General features: G+C 41.2%; 1 non-coding gene across 1 annotated transcript; it reads right to left on the bottom strand.

Annotated features, from left to right (window-relative positions):
• Window positions 1-6,380: 6,380 nt before the first annotated feature.
• LOC120096807 (small nucleolar RNA SNORA17) lies at window positions 6,381-6,510 on the bottom strand. Its single transcript, XR_005493641.1, has one exon. It is a non-coding gene; the product is annotated as a small nucleolar RNA SNORA17 (small nucleolar RNA).
• Between the last annotated feature and the right edge of the window lie 11,733 nt (window positions 6,511-18,243).

Consider the following 18,243-nt stretch of genomic DNA (forward strand, 5'->3'; position numbering starts at 1 on the left):
TCAGGGTCACAGTTCAGCTCTTGAGTCTGTTCTGAGTCCATGATCAATCCTTAGCAGCCTGATTACAATAATTTTTTGTTATCTGTATTGGTCTGGTATTTGTGTTCTATTGTCTCTAAGCAGATCCCATAACAGTATATATACTTATATATAGTTTAAAGCTTTTTAACTTTTTGTGATTATAGTAGAATTACATCATTTTCCTTTTCTTCCTCCAACCCTCCTCCATGTACTATCCCTTACTCTCTTTCAAATTCATTGTTTCTTTTCATTAGTTGTTGTTACACATTGCATGCGCACACATGCACACACACACACACACACACACACGCATACATGCATGCAGGCACACAGATATAATACATACATAAACCAGTTCAGTCTGTATCGTGTTATTTGCATGTGTACATGTCTTCACGGCTGACCATTTGATATTGGATTTGGTGTGCTCTTCCCTGATTATTTCTCCTGTCCTTAGTGGTCTAGTTCTTTGTCTAGCATTTAGTGCTCCTGAGCATTCCTCTTCTATGTTAGCATGCCTTTTGGTGTGGTTCTTGTTCAGATCATGTTTAGGCAGCTATGCTGATGAGACTTCATGGGTGTAGCTTCTGAAATTTCTAGGAGACATTATGTGACAGCAAAACCCTGTTCCTATAACTCTTCTAATAGCTGTACTTACATCAATCTCCCTCTTCTCTTTCCCCTCTTTAGTCCCTCCTAAATCCTGCCTACTCTAACTTCTTTTATGTCACATTTCAGTTTGATAATACCTTTTCTTTTCTTATTATTGTTATGTATGTGCATATTTTTGCACAAGTACATAATTATAACCAACTGAGTTCATTTTTTATGTCATTTATATGTGCTTTATAGACTGGTCACTTAGTCCTGGATAACCGATTAAGTGGTGCATCCTTGGGAGAGGCTAATTCTTCCTGGTTGTCATTAGTTACCTATAGTTGTTTGTCTATGAATGGGACTCCCTGAGGCTTCCCTCCTTTCATATTAGATTGTTTATTGATATGACCATTGTTCTGGTCTTGTTTATGTAGCTATTTCTAGGATTAACTGATTTACAGCAGACTTTCTGTTCCTCTGACCCTTAAAACTTTTCTAATCTTTTATCCATGATTTTCTCTAAGCCACAGATGCTGATACTGTGGTGTAGATGTATCCGTTGTGGCTGGGACCTGCAAAAATCTGTTGATTTCTGCATCTTGTCCAGTGTGGTTCTCTGTGATTGTCTACATTTATGGCAATGAGAAGTTTCTTTGATGAGCGGTGGTAATTACAGTTATATGTGAATGGAAGACTAAGACTCAAAAATCTAATTAGGAATTATGCTGGTCTAGCAAAGTGGCAGAAGTGGATTCCTGGCTACCATCAGGTCACTACCTGCAGGAGGGTGGCTAGGTCTAGTACCAGGCATGATGTCCCTCCTGTTGAGTGGACCTTAAGTCCAATTAGACATAAATTGGTTACCACAAACATGAGAATGCCAATTATTGTACCTTTTCATGTATTTCCATGGGGATCACTGCTGTTGTTCATAAGTGTCACAACTGAGTAGGGCTATTAATTGCTTCTCTCCCTTGTCAGCTTAAACAGTATTTTCTAGTATCATGGAAGCTAGGCTGCAGGAAAGAGGCTTTCAAGTTATCTCCAGATTGATTAATTCTTGTGTTGTGTCCCAAGTGTGAACTGTCTTCAATAATAGGGACTTGCCTTCCAATTCTGTATGACAACCAATGGCCAGAACGATCGTCTGTATTGTTTGGCACTCACGTGGCTACTTTGACCAACCATTGGGAAGGAGGTATCTTATGCTTGTACAATGGTTTGTGTTAGTCTATGGGGTTTTGTTTTGTTTTGAGAAGGGGGGTAGACAAAGCTACCCTGATTTCTACCCTGAGAATTACTGGATACTACAGGAGACATCTATTTCTTGATACCTGCCCCTTGACATCACAATAACTTCTATATTTATTGTGTATCATGGAATCCCCTAATAACATTCTACTACATGAGAATATAGCACAGAGTCCCATAACTTAATAGTTTATCAGTAGCTCAGAAAAAAGAATAAGCCAGATAGTACCCTTGTCTTCTCTTCTTATCCATAAAATTCTGTTTTAGTCCAGAGGAAATTTTACAATTTAATAAATTAATGTTTTGGTTTTCTTTTATTTTGTTCTTAGTAAAAACATGTACTTTTACTGTAAGTTCTATTTTATGTAGTCTAAAATCTATTCACTAGAGAAAGCATACCAAAAGTGGTTCTTAAATATTCTGGAATCCATGAAGCTTGTTCAGGTGCAAATGGTACTGTCAACATTTCTTGTGTGATTTTAATGAGAAAAAAAATTAAAGGCAAATTTCTCTGTATGACCAGTCATTAATCATTGTAAAGATGGCTTGGAAGCAAATTAACTGATAGTATACACCGCTTGCCTCCATAAGTGAAGCGATCATAAAGGCCTGCAGGAAAATTCATTACATATGAACACATGTTCTTAAGAAGTGATGATAATGAAAAATGTTTGAAATTAAAGGTAAATTTTGTTGTTGTTCAAAATTAAAGCAATCCGAGAATTCGAGTTTGGATGCACACCAACAATTCTCTTCCCTTTGTGATTCTTCCAAAAATGTAGCTTAGATCATGCTGTTAGATTTTTGTGTCTTGCCACTCCCAACTCTGGGTCAGTTCTGTGTTCATGGAAAGCATATAACCATTACTGCCCTTCTTTCTTTATCTTCCTGTTTTTCCTTGGATTATTTATTTATTTATTTATTTATTTATTTATTTATTTATTTATTTATTTTTGTTGAGATGTCTTTTTTCTCTTTTTTTTACATTTATTTAATACTTAATAATAATTCTTTGGTTTCCGGGCAAACATCCCCCTCCCCCCTCCCCTTCCTTATGGGTGTTCCCCTCCCAACCCTCCCCCCATTGCCGCCCTCCCCCCAACAGTCTAGTTCACTGGGGGTTCAGTCTTAGCAGGACACAGGGCTTCCCCTTCCACTGGTGCTCTTACTAGGATATTCATTGCTACCTATGAGGTCAGAGTCCAGGGTCAGTCCATGTATAGTCTTTAGGTAGTGGCTTAGTCCCTGGAAGCTCTGGTTGCTTGGCATTGTTGTACATATGGGGTCTCGAGGCCCTTCAAGCTCTTCCAGCTCTTTCTCTGGTTCCTTCAACGGGGGTCCTATTCTCAGTTCAGTGGTTTGCTGCTGGCATTCGCCTCTGTATTTGCTGTATTCTGGCTGTGTCTCTCAGGAGCGATCTACATCCGGCTCCTGTCGGTCTGCACTTCTTTGCTTCATCCATCTTGTCTAATTGGGTGGCTGTATATGTATGGGCCACATGTGGGGCAGGCTCTGAATGGGTGTCCCTTCAGTCTCTGTTTTAATCTTTGCCTCTGTCTTCCCTGCCAAGGGTATTCTTGTTCCCCTTTTAGAGAAGGAGTGAAGCATTCACATTTTGATCATCTGTCTTGAGTTTCATTTGTTCTAGGCATCTAGGGTAATTCAAGCATTTGGGCTAATAGCCACTTATCAGTGAGTGCATACCATGTATGTCTTTCTGTGATTGGGTTAGCTCACTCAGGATGATATTTTCCAGTTCCAACCATTTGCCTACGAATTTCATAAAGCCGTTGTTTTTGATACCTGAGTAATATTCCATTGTGTAGATGTACCACATTTTCTGTATCCATTCCTCTGTTGAAGGGCATCTGGGTTCTTTCCAGCTTCTGGCTATTATAAATAAGGCTGCGATGAACATAGTGGAGCACGTGTCTTTTTTATATGTTGGGGCATCTTTTGGGTATATGCCCAAGAGAGGTATAGCTGGATGCTCAGGCAGTTCAATGTCCAATTTTCTGAGGAACCTCCAGACTGATTTCCAGAATGGTTGTACCAGTCTGCAATCCCACCAACAATGGAGGAGTGTTCCTCTTTCTCCGCATCCTGGCCAGCATTTGCTGTCACCTGAGTTTTTGATCTTAGCCATTCTCACTGGTGTGAGGTGAAATCTCAGGGTTGTTTTGATTTGCATTTCCCTTATGACTAAAGATGTTGAACATTTCTTTAGGTGTTTCTCAGCCATTTGGCATTCCTCAGCTGTGAATTCTTTGTTTAGCTCTGAACCCCATTTTTTAATAGGGTTATTTGTTTCCCTGCAGTCTAACTTCTTGAGTTCTTTGTAGATTTTGGATATAAGGCCTCTATCTGTTGTAGGATTGGTAAAGATCTTTTCCCAATCTGTTGGTTGCCGATTTGTCCTAACCACAGTGTCCTTTGCCTAACAGAAGCTTTGCAGTTTTATGAGATCCCATTTGTCGATTCTTGATCTTAGAGCATAAGCCATTGGTGTTTTGTTCAGGAAATTTTTTTCCTTGGATTTTTTATAAAATCTTTTTATTGGTCCTTTGGGACTTTTACATCATGCACCCTAATCCTAATCCCACTCATCTCCTTATTCCCTCAAATCTATTCTCCACCCTTGCAACTTTCCCCAAAATGGAGAAAAACAAACTCCCTGAAGCTGTAGTGTGTAGTAGTGTGTCCCGCAGATCCTCTTGTCCACACGCCTTTGCTTACAAACGTTCATTGCAATGAGTTGTTAGTCTGGTTGTGCACTCTGGCTCCTGCTACACTATCACTACTGTAACCTCATTAGGACTCCTTTTACATGTCATTTGGCATCCCATGGTGGCCCTGTGTCGTGGAGATCCCATAGTTCCTACAACCCAGAAGTTCATTAATGGGGTAGATGTTAGGGTCAATTCAAAGCCTTGGGTTTGGGCCTGAGAGGTATTGGAGATGGTCATCCCACCAGGTCTCCTGAACCCACACAACCAGGGAAAGCTCTCTTGCCCTGCCCTGCCCTGCCCTGGCTGGCCCAACCAGTGTTGCAGCTGGTAAGAGGCAGAGTCAGTTCCCTCCTGCTCTCAAGTCCTCAGGATGGCTAATCCATGCCCATGAAATCAGGGCCAACCCTACTGTGCTGCTCAGGTGAGAGGCTAGGTTGGCTCTCCCACTCTCACAACCTCAGGCCTAGCTCACCTGCAATCCCTTCAACCAGGAGCAGTCCTACTCTGTTGCTCCGGTGAAGTGCAGGCTCCTCGCTCCTGAGTGTAATTGCTGGTGAGGGATGGAAACATCTCTCATCCTCTCATGATGCCTGTGTCAGCTCTCCTACCTGCTGTAGGTGGAAAGGGTTAAGGTGCTGTGGGGAAGACAGTATCTTTCTTTTGACCCCACCATGTAGGGCAGACAAGTAGCAGGGCCAGTTCTCAACATCTCAGTGTCACCACATGGGTGTTTCTGCCACCATGGTCAACTCTATTATGCTTCCCAGGTGAGGTGCCAGGCCTGCTCTCCTGAGTGCTTCAGCTGGTGAGCGGCAGGGTCTGTTCTCCTGCCTTCCAGGTTACCTGCCTGGTGTAGGTGGCATAAGGGAGAGGGGGAAGAAGGATAGACCTCCCTTGTGTAGGCCACCACATGGATGATGAGGGGAAGTGCAAACTCTCCCACACCCATACCCTCAGTGCTGGCTTACTTGCAACTCCTGACACTGGGGTTAGCTCTATTGTGCTTCTGAGGTGATGTGTGAGGCCCCTCTATTCCAAGTAGTACAGCTCTCTAGGGGCAGAGTCAGCTCGCCCTCTCTCACACTGCCAGGTTCTGCTTTCCCATGATGTCCAGATAAGGGATGGGGACAATTCTACACATCCCTCATACATCAACACATCCTGGTATAGCAGCCTAGACCAAGAATATCTGCCTGGCCTTTGGTGGTAACAGATCCCTGCTGCCAAAGGGCCACAGACTCAGTCATGGTTCCTAGTGGCAGCACAGCCTAGCACCCCACAATGGTTCCAGGTGGCATCACTGGGTTGTTACACACACCAGATTGTTACTCAATATCCTAGAGTCTCCATATCTGTCTCTCTTTATTGTGCTCACATACTCCTGTTTGTCTTTCTCTTCCATTTTACCACCTCACTGTGATGCCAAGGGTTTCTGAGTGTCTGGGGTCATCTCAGGAGTGACCTCAGGAGTGCTATGTCCTATCCATGCATTGTGACACAAGGCACAGGCCATTTTGGACATGGTCTTTCTCACCCTCAGTTCTTTGTGGCACTGAACTAGTAGTCATCATAGGCTAGCTTCCTGTCTGGGTACCTTGGTGGTGGACTGGTAGTCAGCTTGGGCTCACTCTCTCAGGTCCAAGGTAGGATTCCTCTTGTCTCTGGCTCACTTCCAACTCTCAGAGCCAGTCCAGGCCTTCAGGGTGCCAGACTGGTGGTCATCTCAGGCCAGATCCCTGTCTAGAGCCCTGGTGGTCATCCCAGGCTTGCTTTTTTTCAGAGAATGTCAGGCTACTAATCATTCAGGTACTCACAGTTCAGAATACTGAGCATAGGCATAGCCTTACTTCACTGCCACCTACTGGCACACAAGTGACACAGCGGCCACATCTGCAGTGCCTCCAGGAACATCCCTTCTTTCAAATGTGTAAACCATCCTAAGGAATATGTCTGCCCATGGGGGTAACAGGTCCCATACCTCATCCACGTGGAATTGAAGCCTTCTATTCTATCATCTTCCATTTAGCACCTGAAGAGTATTGTTACACTCTGGATTTTTCTCTTATAATAAAATCAGGATGCTGATATTTATTACCTTCATTTCTCCAGTTTCTGCTTTTTGGGGGGCAAAATTACCTAAGATAGGTAATTTTGTTCTTCCATATGTCACATGTCAAGGTGTCCCTCGCTCTCATCACCCTAACTCTGCTGCCTTCTTGCTTAACTAGACTGTAGAGCAGATTAATGTTAATATCTGTACCTTGTTTCACTGCTCCTTGTTTGGTTGGATGAAATTTGCTAGAAAGCTAATCATTTAACTGCACAGGGGAGTTTTATTTTAAATCTATAAACTGGAACAGCAAATGTATTCCTCACATGTTTAATGAAAATAAAATCTATTGATCATGTAGATCAGTAAAAATAAACATAAAATATTGTTGGGAAAATAAAATGTAAACATAAAAAATTTAAAAAGTAATATGTGGTGAGAATAGGTGCTCAAAATACCTTTACATAGAAAAGTGGTCTATTACCATTTGGAGGCTTGTCCTTCTAATTGTATTTCTGTAGAAGTAGAAGTAACATGCGTGTTATTTTACAAAACATCCATCACACTACAAAACACATTTTGTATGAGTGTCTTTCAGATGTCTCATTTTCGTGATTCTGTATCATCCTTTCAGACACATCTGATTTATGTCTAACGTCCCCTTAGTGATGGGTATTTAGATTGTTGCTGATAACAACTGTCCCTTTTTGTAAAGAATGAATTCCTAAAGGCAGAACTGAGAAGTTAAAAACAGTAACAATTTAAAGTTTCTTGCTGGTATTCAGTAAGTGGACTGTTTAAGAAGTGGGGAAAATTCATTAATCACTAGAACAGCAGCTACTTTGTACTGTTCCGGGCCCACTGCTTAGCTCAACTGTCATTGTGACATGCAAACAGAAATGGGGTGTGTGTGTGTGGTGGTGGTGGTGGTGGGAGTGAGGGATAGAGAGAAGGAGAGGGGGAGGAGAGAAAAATGTCATTCTGGAAGTAATGTTTATCAAGAATCCTTCTGAAGGTTTCCAATTAAGATTCCCATAAGTCTTCCATGCAAGATGTATCAGGCTATAAAGAACCAGAAATCAGCGTTTTTTTCCTGAGCGGAAGTAGCCAAACCCAAAGGCTCAACAGAAGCAAACATAAGCTTTTCTTGTCTTTGGGAGTCTTTTATTCATTTCAGTGCTTCAGACAGCTGAGACTGTCACTGTTATTTGTTTTCCAGATGCGTAGTTCAATAGTTGTCTTGCATGCTAGAGGGTTCCTTGTAAGGAATCCAACTCCAGTTCTGAATGAACTCTTCTTGTGGTCTCAGAGTGGGTCACAGTCAGTCCTGACAGTAGAGAAGGCTTTTCAGACAGAAGCTAATCTCCAGCCCAGCCTTGTAGCATAGCCTATGCAATATGATTTTCTGCAAAATAACTGAAACTGATTAGACTGTCTCCCTACATCCACACCCCCACATGCCTTTGTATATCAGTGCCCTCTTTATTTGGTCAGAGGACCTCAGCAAATCCTAGGAAGCTCCTCAGAAACCTTAACCAAAGGCCATGCCTAAGGTACTTTTCTGTTTTGATGCAGAACCTTTCTGTTTATAGCCTTTTCTCAGTCTACCTTTCAGTTCACAGATACATAGGGGTTAAAAGTCTTTCCTCTGAGATGCCTAGGCAAGTGGCTGTGTCTTTGGTATCTACACTGCATCTTCCTGACCATGTATAGCCCTGTTTTTATTGTTTACTCTGTTATAGACAGTAAAACCTTGAGGTGTCACATCTCTCTTGAGTTGCTCTAATGGATCATCTCATTACTCAAATAATAGACCTCACCTGACCTTTGCTCCTCTGGAACCTACACCCCTGCATGCGGTCCTCCTTACAATAAATATTGAGATGCTTCTTTTCCTATTGTGGTTCTTATTGATACACATTTTTATTTCTTCCTTCCCTTCTACTTTGTCAGAAAAGGAACATGTCATTTTTCTTGTCAAGAAACATGTCACATTTTTTCTGGTCAAACATTCTCTCTCATTCATTTGCCCAATAATTTATTGCATTAAATGTCTTGTTTATACCTAATGAAACCATGCTATCAGCGACACTATATGTTATTACAGAAAATAAAGACTTAGTTTCTGTCCTCAAGGAATTTCTTGCCCTAAACACAAGACAGAAATGGGAAGATAATTGTAAGTCTGGAGTCATCTTAGGAAGGAGGTAGAGAATAGTCACTCAATCTTGTCCCTAGTTCAGCATCTTCCAGGAAGATGTAAGGTTAACTTTTGTTGTAGTTGTCAAAACACTTGACAGAACAATTTACGGAATGAAAGGCTTAGTTTGGTAGAGCTCTAGTGAGATTTTGTTCCATCAAGGCAGAGAAGGTGAATAATGGGAAGCTGTCTGGCCCGTGGCAAAGAGATGTCTGTGACAGAGCGGAGTTGATAATACCAGAACCAGGGATAAGTATAACCTTCAAAGTTTGTTCCTGAGTGATGCACATCTGCAAGCCAACCCCTAAGTCCTAAAAATTCCATGTTGCAAAACAAACAGCTGCTCTCAACGAGAGACAAGCATTCAAAATACGAATCCCTGGAAAGAGAGGTTTTCGACTTCACAGAGACGGCAGTAGGCTTGTCTCAGGAAAATCAGACAGTGATGATGTATTGTTTAAGGTTCAGTGGAAGTAGAAACTTGCTAGAAGATGGAGAATGTCTACCCAAGAGAAAGAGAAAGGGGGGGGTGCTTAGATAAATACTGGCTGGAGAGCATGGGGAGCATCGTTCAAATGAGAAACAGGAAATGTCCCGCGCTATCGTCTCGCCAGCAAGAACATGCACGGACACCAGGATCCTTCTGCAGCAAAGCGTTTATTACATCTTGAAGAGGAGAGACCGGGGCCCAGAAAGGCACTGCTTATAAAACCCTAGCACGGCGCATCCACGCCTGATTGGTCGCTTACCCATGATCTCACTGGCACACCCCGGGGTGGGCAAAGACTTGGCGCGAACACACTCCTGCACATGCGCACACAGCTAGTTTCCTGAAAGGAAGTCGGGCTGGCGCAGTGGAAGCCAGCACCATCTTGTAATGGCGAGTGCTATCCCGGCTTTCCACGTGGGGCGCAGCGGGAGCCAGCGGCATCTTTTGATGGCGAATGTTATTGCGGCTTTCCACAAGGAAACAATGTGTGTGTGCAGAACAGTGGTCAGGTCCACGTGCTTTGGTTGTAAAGGTGCTATGGGGAGAAGATGTTGTGAAGAGGGCTGTAGCCATGAAATTCAGTAACAAGGACGTTGGGCTTGGTTTTGAAAACTATCAGGACTGTTTGGTTGGTTTTATGGTCTTGTCTTGCTCTATGTTTATGGAGAGAGGTTGTTAAAATTAAGAATTCTTTGAGCAATTGGAAGATACTCATCACACTTAACAGCTTTCTCTCATGAGTTCTTGGAGGTACTTTGGTGACTTCCAATGAAAAAACGCACAAGTATCCGAACTCTATTAACCAGTAAATTAAGCAATTTAAAATAGCAATGGTATTAAACAGATGGATACATCCTGGCTTGGCTTGGCTACATCCTGGACAGAAGAACCTCAGGGTTGTCATCTAACACTCAGAGATGAAAGCCATAACTAATGTAGGAAACTGCAGCTTCAGGCAAGTCAACCTGGCACCAAGAGGAAAACCCAAGTGAGCAAAGACAAGATGACATTTCTTCTAATTTACCCTTTGTATCTGGACTTTTATCAGAAGGTACTACCCACGTTTGTGGTGGATCTTCCCACATTAATCAAGGTGATTGGGGCAGTTCTTCTGGTGAAACCCCCTACTCAGTGACAATAACCCGTAACAAATCAACATCATTAAAACCAATAATAGCATTTATAAGTGCATAAACACATATAACATGCGTAGACAGACAGACACATCCCCCCACAACCCCCGCACACTGAAGATGGCATTGTGTTTTTTTTACATTAAAAACCATATTTATTAAAAGATGAAAAATTTAAAAAATGTACCACCATTGGAATCATATTGTAAAAGTCTTATAAAATATATCTTTCTTTTAGCATTTTTAATGTTTTTGGATATATTTCTTTATTTACATTTCAAATGTTATTCCCTTTCCCAGTTTCCTGTCCATAAGCCCCCTATCCCCTCATCCTCCCCCATGAGGGTGTTCCTTCCTCCATCCACCACCCACCCCCTTACAACCACCCCTGACATTCCCCTGCTCTGGGGGTCTAACCTTGGCAGGACCAAGTGCTTCCCCTTGCACTGGTGCCCAACAAGGCTATTCTCTGCTACATATGCAGTTGGAGCCCTGGGTCCATCCATATAAAGTCTTTGAGGTTTAGTCCCTAGAAGCTCTTGTTGGTTGGCATTGTTAAAGAATGAAGGAAAGGTCAGATTTAGAGAGGCAGGTGCCCAGAAGCACTTTTACAGATGTCTTGTTTCTCAGTTGATTTCAGATCCTATCTAGTTGAGAATTGAGTTCCCCATCCTCCTTTTGTCTCTCCCTCTCCCTCCTGTTCATAGTGTGAGGGACAGATACGTAAGAAGAACAAGGAGCAGTCTACAACGTGGGGTTTCCCATATCGTGGGCATGTGCTCTACTGCTGAGCCACATCTCCAACTGATACACATCATCTTAAGTCACACCACAGTGTAAGACACTGTACCCTCTCTGAAAAGTGATCTGTTCTTGTCCTTGTTCCTTCAATGACAGTATTCACATTCTTTTTGACTATATTGGTGCCATATGAATTATGCAGGCAGAGAACCTGTCATGGCACTTCTTCCTCACCAGCAGACGCTCTGGCGAAATCCAAGTTTATACACTGAACGTTGCAAACCTTCCAAAGTCTGAATGACCACTGAAGGCTCTTCACTGATAATTCCGCCTTTTAGAGAATCTATTTCTTGGGACCTGGCAAGATATCCCTGCTTGTGAATTATGTATATTATTATTACATGAAAGCTGCTCCCTTCATCGCTAAGCATATTTCAATAGCAAAGGGTCTCTTTAATGACAATAATAATAATTTGGCTTGTTCATATTTGGAATTTCTCACGTTGAAATCAGCTTCAATGGTTCTTCTCTATCAAAGATTCTCCTGTTCTTAGAGGAACATTCATAGGAGACAGTTTCAGTTCTCCATGAAGAGGATGACAGTGAGGCCAACTCAGCAATATATGAGCCTAATTATTAGAAATTTTACATTCTTTTTTTGCTCACTGCTTTTTCTCCCTGATTTACAATGGACTGACAGGATCTTAGCATACTGATTAGGAAATAAGCCGATTGATTTCAACCTTTTCAATCTGCGCCAAGGCTGCTGCGTGTGAAGCACAGACTCATACTCCCACATGCAGAAGGCTCAGTCTTACCATGTTCTACAGTGTCTCATTCTTTTCAGTGGAATCTTGTCCTTTTAGTAAAAACAATGATTTTATTATTTTCAGAGACTGAAAGGCACCTTGGGATATTATGGAATGTAAGATATTGTTTCACACGACCACTAATGTAAAATAAAAGTTGATGGGTGAATTTCAAACAAAAGCATTTCTAGTCACTTTTGGGACTTTGATGTCATTTTCTAGTAGAACTGACAAGACCAAAACTCTGGTGATTTTCAAAGAAGAATGAGTTTTTCCCCAGTCATCTGCCACCAAATAACCTAATTTTGATCTCAGTACAAGTATGAGCTTATGATATATATGTGTTCATTCTTGTGTGTGAGTGTGGACAGATGTACGTGACAGAGGTCCTTCGACATTTTTTAAATCAGGGTCTCTGTTGTCTGACTCTTAGATTAGCTGACTCATGAGGTTCTTGGGATTCTGCCATCTACCTACCCTGCTCTCAGTAGGAACACTGGGCTTACAAAGGTGCTACTGAAGGACCCTAGGGGATTTCGCCAGCACCACACCTACCTACGTCAGACCAAGTTCTGTTCTCCACCCACAGTTCTCAGAATGTACTGGCTGATAGTCACCTGACCCTCTGCAATGTCCCAGATAGAGTTCACATGGGTGTCATGATCTGCCCATGCTTGCCAGCCAATAGATTTAAAGGTCAATATGCTTAGCCAATAAGTTTGAACTGTAACCTTGCTGATGTACTGCTTGTCATAGCCATTTGGGATCACCCTCTAGTCACTCACCTTGAGGGACTAATTGGGGGTCAATCCGGAAGTGCCAAAAAATAAACCTCTTGCTTTTGTATCCACTTGTGTTTCAGCGTCTCACTTGGTGTGTCTTAAATACCACTGAGCGAGGGTCAGGGTCTTATACTACCATGCCAGCTTTTGGGGGATGCTAGGGATTGATTCAAATCCTTATGATTGTGCTTCAGGTGCCTTACCTACTAAGCTGTGCTCCTATTCCTTAAAAGAACAAAACTTAATTTGGAAAACAAAAAACTGATAAATATCAAGGTCCAACCTTAGCCCAAGTTCCTGAGTAAGGGGTATTTGGGAGTGTTGAAAAAGAACTCAGAGTCAATGATAGACAACTTTTTGTTCTGTTCTAGATAGCACTATGCTTGCTGTTTTACAGGCCAAAGCCAGTCTTTTATTTTGCATAACCTACCTCCTTAGGAATTCCATACCAATTCAATCATTTACCCCAAGTTCCCACTTGATTATCCCATAATCAGAGATCTGTATGGCTCTGTCTCCTGAATTCCTGTTTCTCTCCATTTAGTTTAATGTTAGCTACTGGTTTACTATATATGGCTTTTACTATGTTTAGCTATGGGCCTTGAATTTCTGTTCTTTCCAAGACTTTTATCATGAAGGGGTGTTGAATTTTGTCACGTGCTTTCTCAGCATCTTATGAAATGATCATGTCATTTTTATCTTTCAGTTTGTTTATATAGTGGTTTACAAGATGGTTTTACGTATATTAAACCATCCATGCATGCCTGGGATGAAGCTTACTTGATCATGATGGATGATTGTTTTGATGTGCTCTTGGATTCGGTTTGCAAGAATTTTATTGAGTATATTTGTGTCAATATTCATAAGGGAAATTGGTCTGAAGTTCTCTTTCTTTGTTGGGTCTTTGTGTGGTTTAGGTATAAGAGTAATTGTGGCTTCATAGAAGGAATTCATTAGTTATCTGTCTGTTTCAATATTGTGGAATAGTTTGCATAGTATTGGTATGAGGTCTTCTATGAAGGTCTGATAGAATTCTGTACTTAACCCATATAGACTTGGACTCTTTTTGGTTGGGAGACTTTTAATGACTGCTTCTATTTCTTCAGGAGTTATGGGGTTGTTTAAATGGTTTATCTGTTTCTGATTTAACTTTGGTACTTGGTATCTGTCTAGGAAATTGTCCATTTCCTCCAGATTTTCGAGTTTTGTTGAATATAGGCTTTTGTAGTGGGATCTGATTATTTTTTAAATTTCCTCTCATTTAGTTGTTATATGTCTTCCTTTTCATTTCTGACTTTGTTAAATTGTGCACAGTCTCTGTGTCCTCTGGTTAGTCTGGCTAAGGGTTTATCTATCTTGTTGATTTTCTCAAAGAACCAGCTTTTGGTTCTGTTGATTCTTTGTATCATCCTTTCTGTTTCTACTTGGTTGATTTCAGCTCTGAGATGGATTATTTCCTGACTTCTACTCCTCCTGTGTGTGTTTGTTTCTTTTTGTTCTAGAGCTTTTAGGTGTGCTGTCAAGCTGCTGGTATATGCTCTCTCCTGTTTCTTTCTGCAGGGACTGAAAGCTATGACTTTTCCTCTTAGCACAGCTTTCATTGTGTCCCATAAGGTGAGGTATGCTGTACCTTCATTTTCATTAAATTCTAAGAAGTCTTTAATTTCTTTCTTTATTTATTCCTTGACCAGGTAATCATTGAGTAGAGCATTGTTCAACTTCCATGTATATGTGGGCGTTCTTTCCTTATTGTTATTGAAGACCAGCTTTAGCCCGTGGTGTTCTGATAGGATGCATGGGATTATTTCTATCTTTCTGTATCTGTTGAAGTCTGTTTTGTGACCGATTATATGATCAATTTTGGAGAAAGTGCCATGAGGTGGTTAAAAGAAGTATATCCTTTTGTTTTAGGATAGAATGTTCTGTTAATATCTTTTAAGTCCATTTGGTTCATAACTTCTGTTAGGCTGTCTATGTTTAATTTCTGTTTCCATGATCTGTCCATTGATGAGAGTGGGATGTTGAAATCTCCTACTATTGTGTGAGGTGCAATGTGTGCTTTGAGCTTTAGTAAGGTTTCTTTTATGTAAGTAGGTGCCCTTGTATTTGGAGCATAGATATTTAGGATTGAGGGTTCATCTGTCTAGGAAATTGTCCATTTCCTCCAGATTTTCGAGTTTTGTTGAATATAGGCTTTCATGAATATGAAGTGTCCTTCCTTATCTTTTTTGATGACTTTTGGTTGAAAATCGATTTTATTTGATTCTTCAGACCATTTGCTTGAAAAATTGTTTTCCAGCCTTTTACTCTGGGGTAGTGTCTGTCTTTGTCCTGAGGTGTGTTTCCTGGAGGCAGCAAAATTTTGGTCTTTACTGCATATCCAGTTTGTTAATCTGTGTCTTTTCACTGGGGAATTGAGTCCACTGATGGTGAGAGATAATAAGGAGTATTGATTGTTTCTTCCTGTTATCTTCATATTTGGAGGTGAGATTATGTTTGTGTGCTGTCTTTTCTTTGTTTTATTCCAAAACAATTAGTTTCTTGCTTTTTCTAGGGTGTAGCTTGCCTCCTTGTGTTGGGCTTTACCATTTATTATCCTTTGTAGTGCTGGATTTGTAGAAAGATATTGTGTAAATTTGGTTTTGTCATGGAATATCTTAGTTTCTCCATCTATGTTAATTGAGAGTTTTGCTGGATACAGTAACCTGGGCTGGTATTTGTGTTCTCTTAGGGTCTGTATGACATCTGTCCAGGATCTTCTAGCTTTCATAGTCTCTGGTGAGAAGTCTGGTGTGATTCTGATAGGTCTGCCTTTATATGTTACTTGACTTTTTTCCCTTACTGCTTTTAATATTCTTTCTTTATTTTGTGCATTTGGTGTTTTGACTATTATGTGACAGGAGGAGTTTCTTTTGTGGTCCAACCTATTTGGAGTTCTGTAGTATTCTTGTATGCTTATGGGCATCTCTTTCTTTAGGTTAGGGAAGTTTTCTTCTATGATTTTGTTGAAGATATTTACTAGTCCTTTGAGCTGGGAGTCTTCACTCTCTTCTATACCTATTATCCTTAGGTTTGATCTTCTCATTGAGTCCTGGATTTCCTGTATATTTTAGACCAGTAGCTTTTTCTGTTTTACATTATCTTTGACAGTTGTGTTGATGATTTCTATGGAATCTTCTGCTCCTGAGATTCTCTCTTCTATCTCTTGTGTTCTGTTGGTGATGCTTATATCTATGGCTCCTTGTCTTTTCCTTTCGTTTTCTGTGTCCAGGGTTGTCTCCCTTTGTGCTTTCTTTATTGTTTCTTTTTCCATTATCAATTCCTTCACCTGTTTGAATATGTTTTCCTGGAATTCTTTCAGGGATTTTTGCATTTCCTCTCTAAGGGATTCCACTTGTTTACTTTTGTTTTCCTGCATTTCTCTAAGGGAGTTCTTTATATCTTTCTTAAAGTCCTCCATCATCATGATCAAATGTAATTTTAAATCTAGATCTTGCTTTTCTGGTGTGTTTGGATATTCCGTGTTTGCTTTGGTGGGAGAATTGGGCTCCGATGATGCCATGTAGTCTTGGTTTCTTTTGCTTGGTTTCCTGCGCTTGCCTCTTGCCATCAGGTTGTCTCTGGTGTTACCTTGTTCTGCTATTTCTGACAGTGGCTTGACCGGCCTATAGGCCTGTGTGTCAGGAGTGCTGTAGAACTGTTTTCCTGTTTTCTTTCAGCCAGTTATGGGAACAGTGTGTTCTGCTTTCAGGCTTGTAGTCTACTGGCTTTCAGCTGTTCCTGTGGGCTTGTGTCCTGAGTCCACTAGGCAGGTCACTTGTAGCAGAAAAGTTGGTCTTACCTCTGGCCTGAAGTTGCTCCTTGGGGCTAGGTTTCAGCTCTCCGTGAGGGCAGCAACCAGCGCTAGGTATTTTCCTCTAGAGTCAGAAATGTGGGCAGAGAGTAGTCTCCTCTGGCTTCCCAGGCATGTCTGCGCCTCTAAAGGTCTAGCTCTTTCTCCCATGTGATTTAGGTGCAGGGAGCTGTTTGACCAGGTCCGTTCAGATCCAGGCACAGTCTGGACCACAGGGCTCCCACAGCTTGACTGCCCCTATCTTCCTGTTCCCAGAGGCCCTATACAGTTTTCTCTTGGGCAGAGATGTGGGCAATGGTAGGCAGAAGTGGTGGTCTCTCCTGCCCTGCAGTCTCAGGATTGCCCACATATCTGGTCAATGAGCTCTCTCTCCCATGGTGTGTGGGAACAGAGAGCTGTGGGCCGGGATCAGCAAGGTTCAGGCGCCAGCTAGAAACCGGAAGTGATCTTTCTAACAAAGCTAGCTTTTTAGTGCCTCTTTCTCTGTTTCTCACGTCTGTGAAGACCCTCATATAATTCACATTGAATCCGTTTAATTTTTCAGGCTGATTTATGTATTCTTGAACTGGTGTTTTCAGAGTTCTTTCCCATTGTCTTAAGGGCTGTTCTGAAGGTCTTAGTGTCACAGAAATATAGTCTTGCTTCCTGGGGCCATGATGTTTCTGAGTATTGAAGTCATTGACCTTGGCAGGGAAAACATTCCCTAAAGGAGGAGCATAAAGTGAATTATATAGTGTATCCTGCAACCAAACCTTATGCCTACAGCAATTATCATCACTTGAGGAGATCCACATCTTACTGGCTCTGCTCCATGAGCAGGAAGCCTGTCATGCTGTCCTTTCCATGAATATGCTGGATCCAACAAACGAACAACAAACAAAACAAAACACATATGTGAGCCTGGAATGTCCAAAGAACACCCAGAAAGTGATACTTAAGGACCATTCATTAACAAATACTGAAATGAAGGGCTTCATTTTAAGAGGGTCCTAGCTTCATAGATATCTTCTTCTTTTTTTTTTTTTTTTTGGTTCTTTTTTTTGGAGCTGGGGATCGAACCCAGGGCCTTGCGCTTCCTAGGCAAGCGCTCTACCACTGAGCTAAATCCCCAACCCCGGTATCTTCTTTTCTAAAGTTACATATTGAGAACTTGACTGAAGTAATTAAGTCATTGAAGTGTAGCAAGATGTAAGTGCAGAATGTGATATAAACGGTAGGTAATTCCTTTATCTGTAACACAAATATTTACTAAGTATGAATGCATTTTAAACTTAATAAATGTGTTCATCTTGGAAAACATTTTCCATTGACAGTGGACAAAACCAAATTATCTTTAATTTTTCACAAGTAAAGATTGGAAATGTTACGATTAATTTAAAATTGCCACATTGTTAAAGACAAATGTCCAAATTCTGTACTCCAATTTCAGTTTCAGTATTTATGTGTGACTGACTGTAGTTGTTGTGAAACAAGAGAAAACAAAAAGACATGACAGGAAGTTTGACTTCCAAAACCTAACTTCTCTCCTTATTTAATCTATCAGACAGGGACTCTAAACGTTTAGTCTAAGTCAATTATAAGAATTCT

The sequence above is a fragment of the Rattus norvegicus genome, chromosome 14 (genome assembly GCF_036323735.1).
Source record: "Rattus norvegicus strain BN/NHsdMcwi chromosome 14, GRCr8, whole genome shotgun sequence".
Lineage (NCBI taxonomy): Eukaryota > Metazoa > Chordata > Mammalia > Rodentia > Muridae > Rattus > Rattus norvegicus.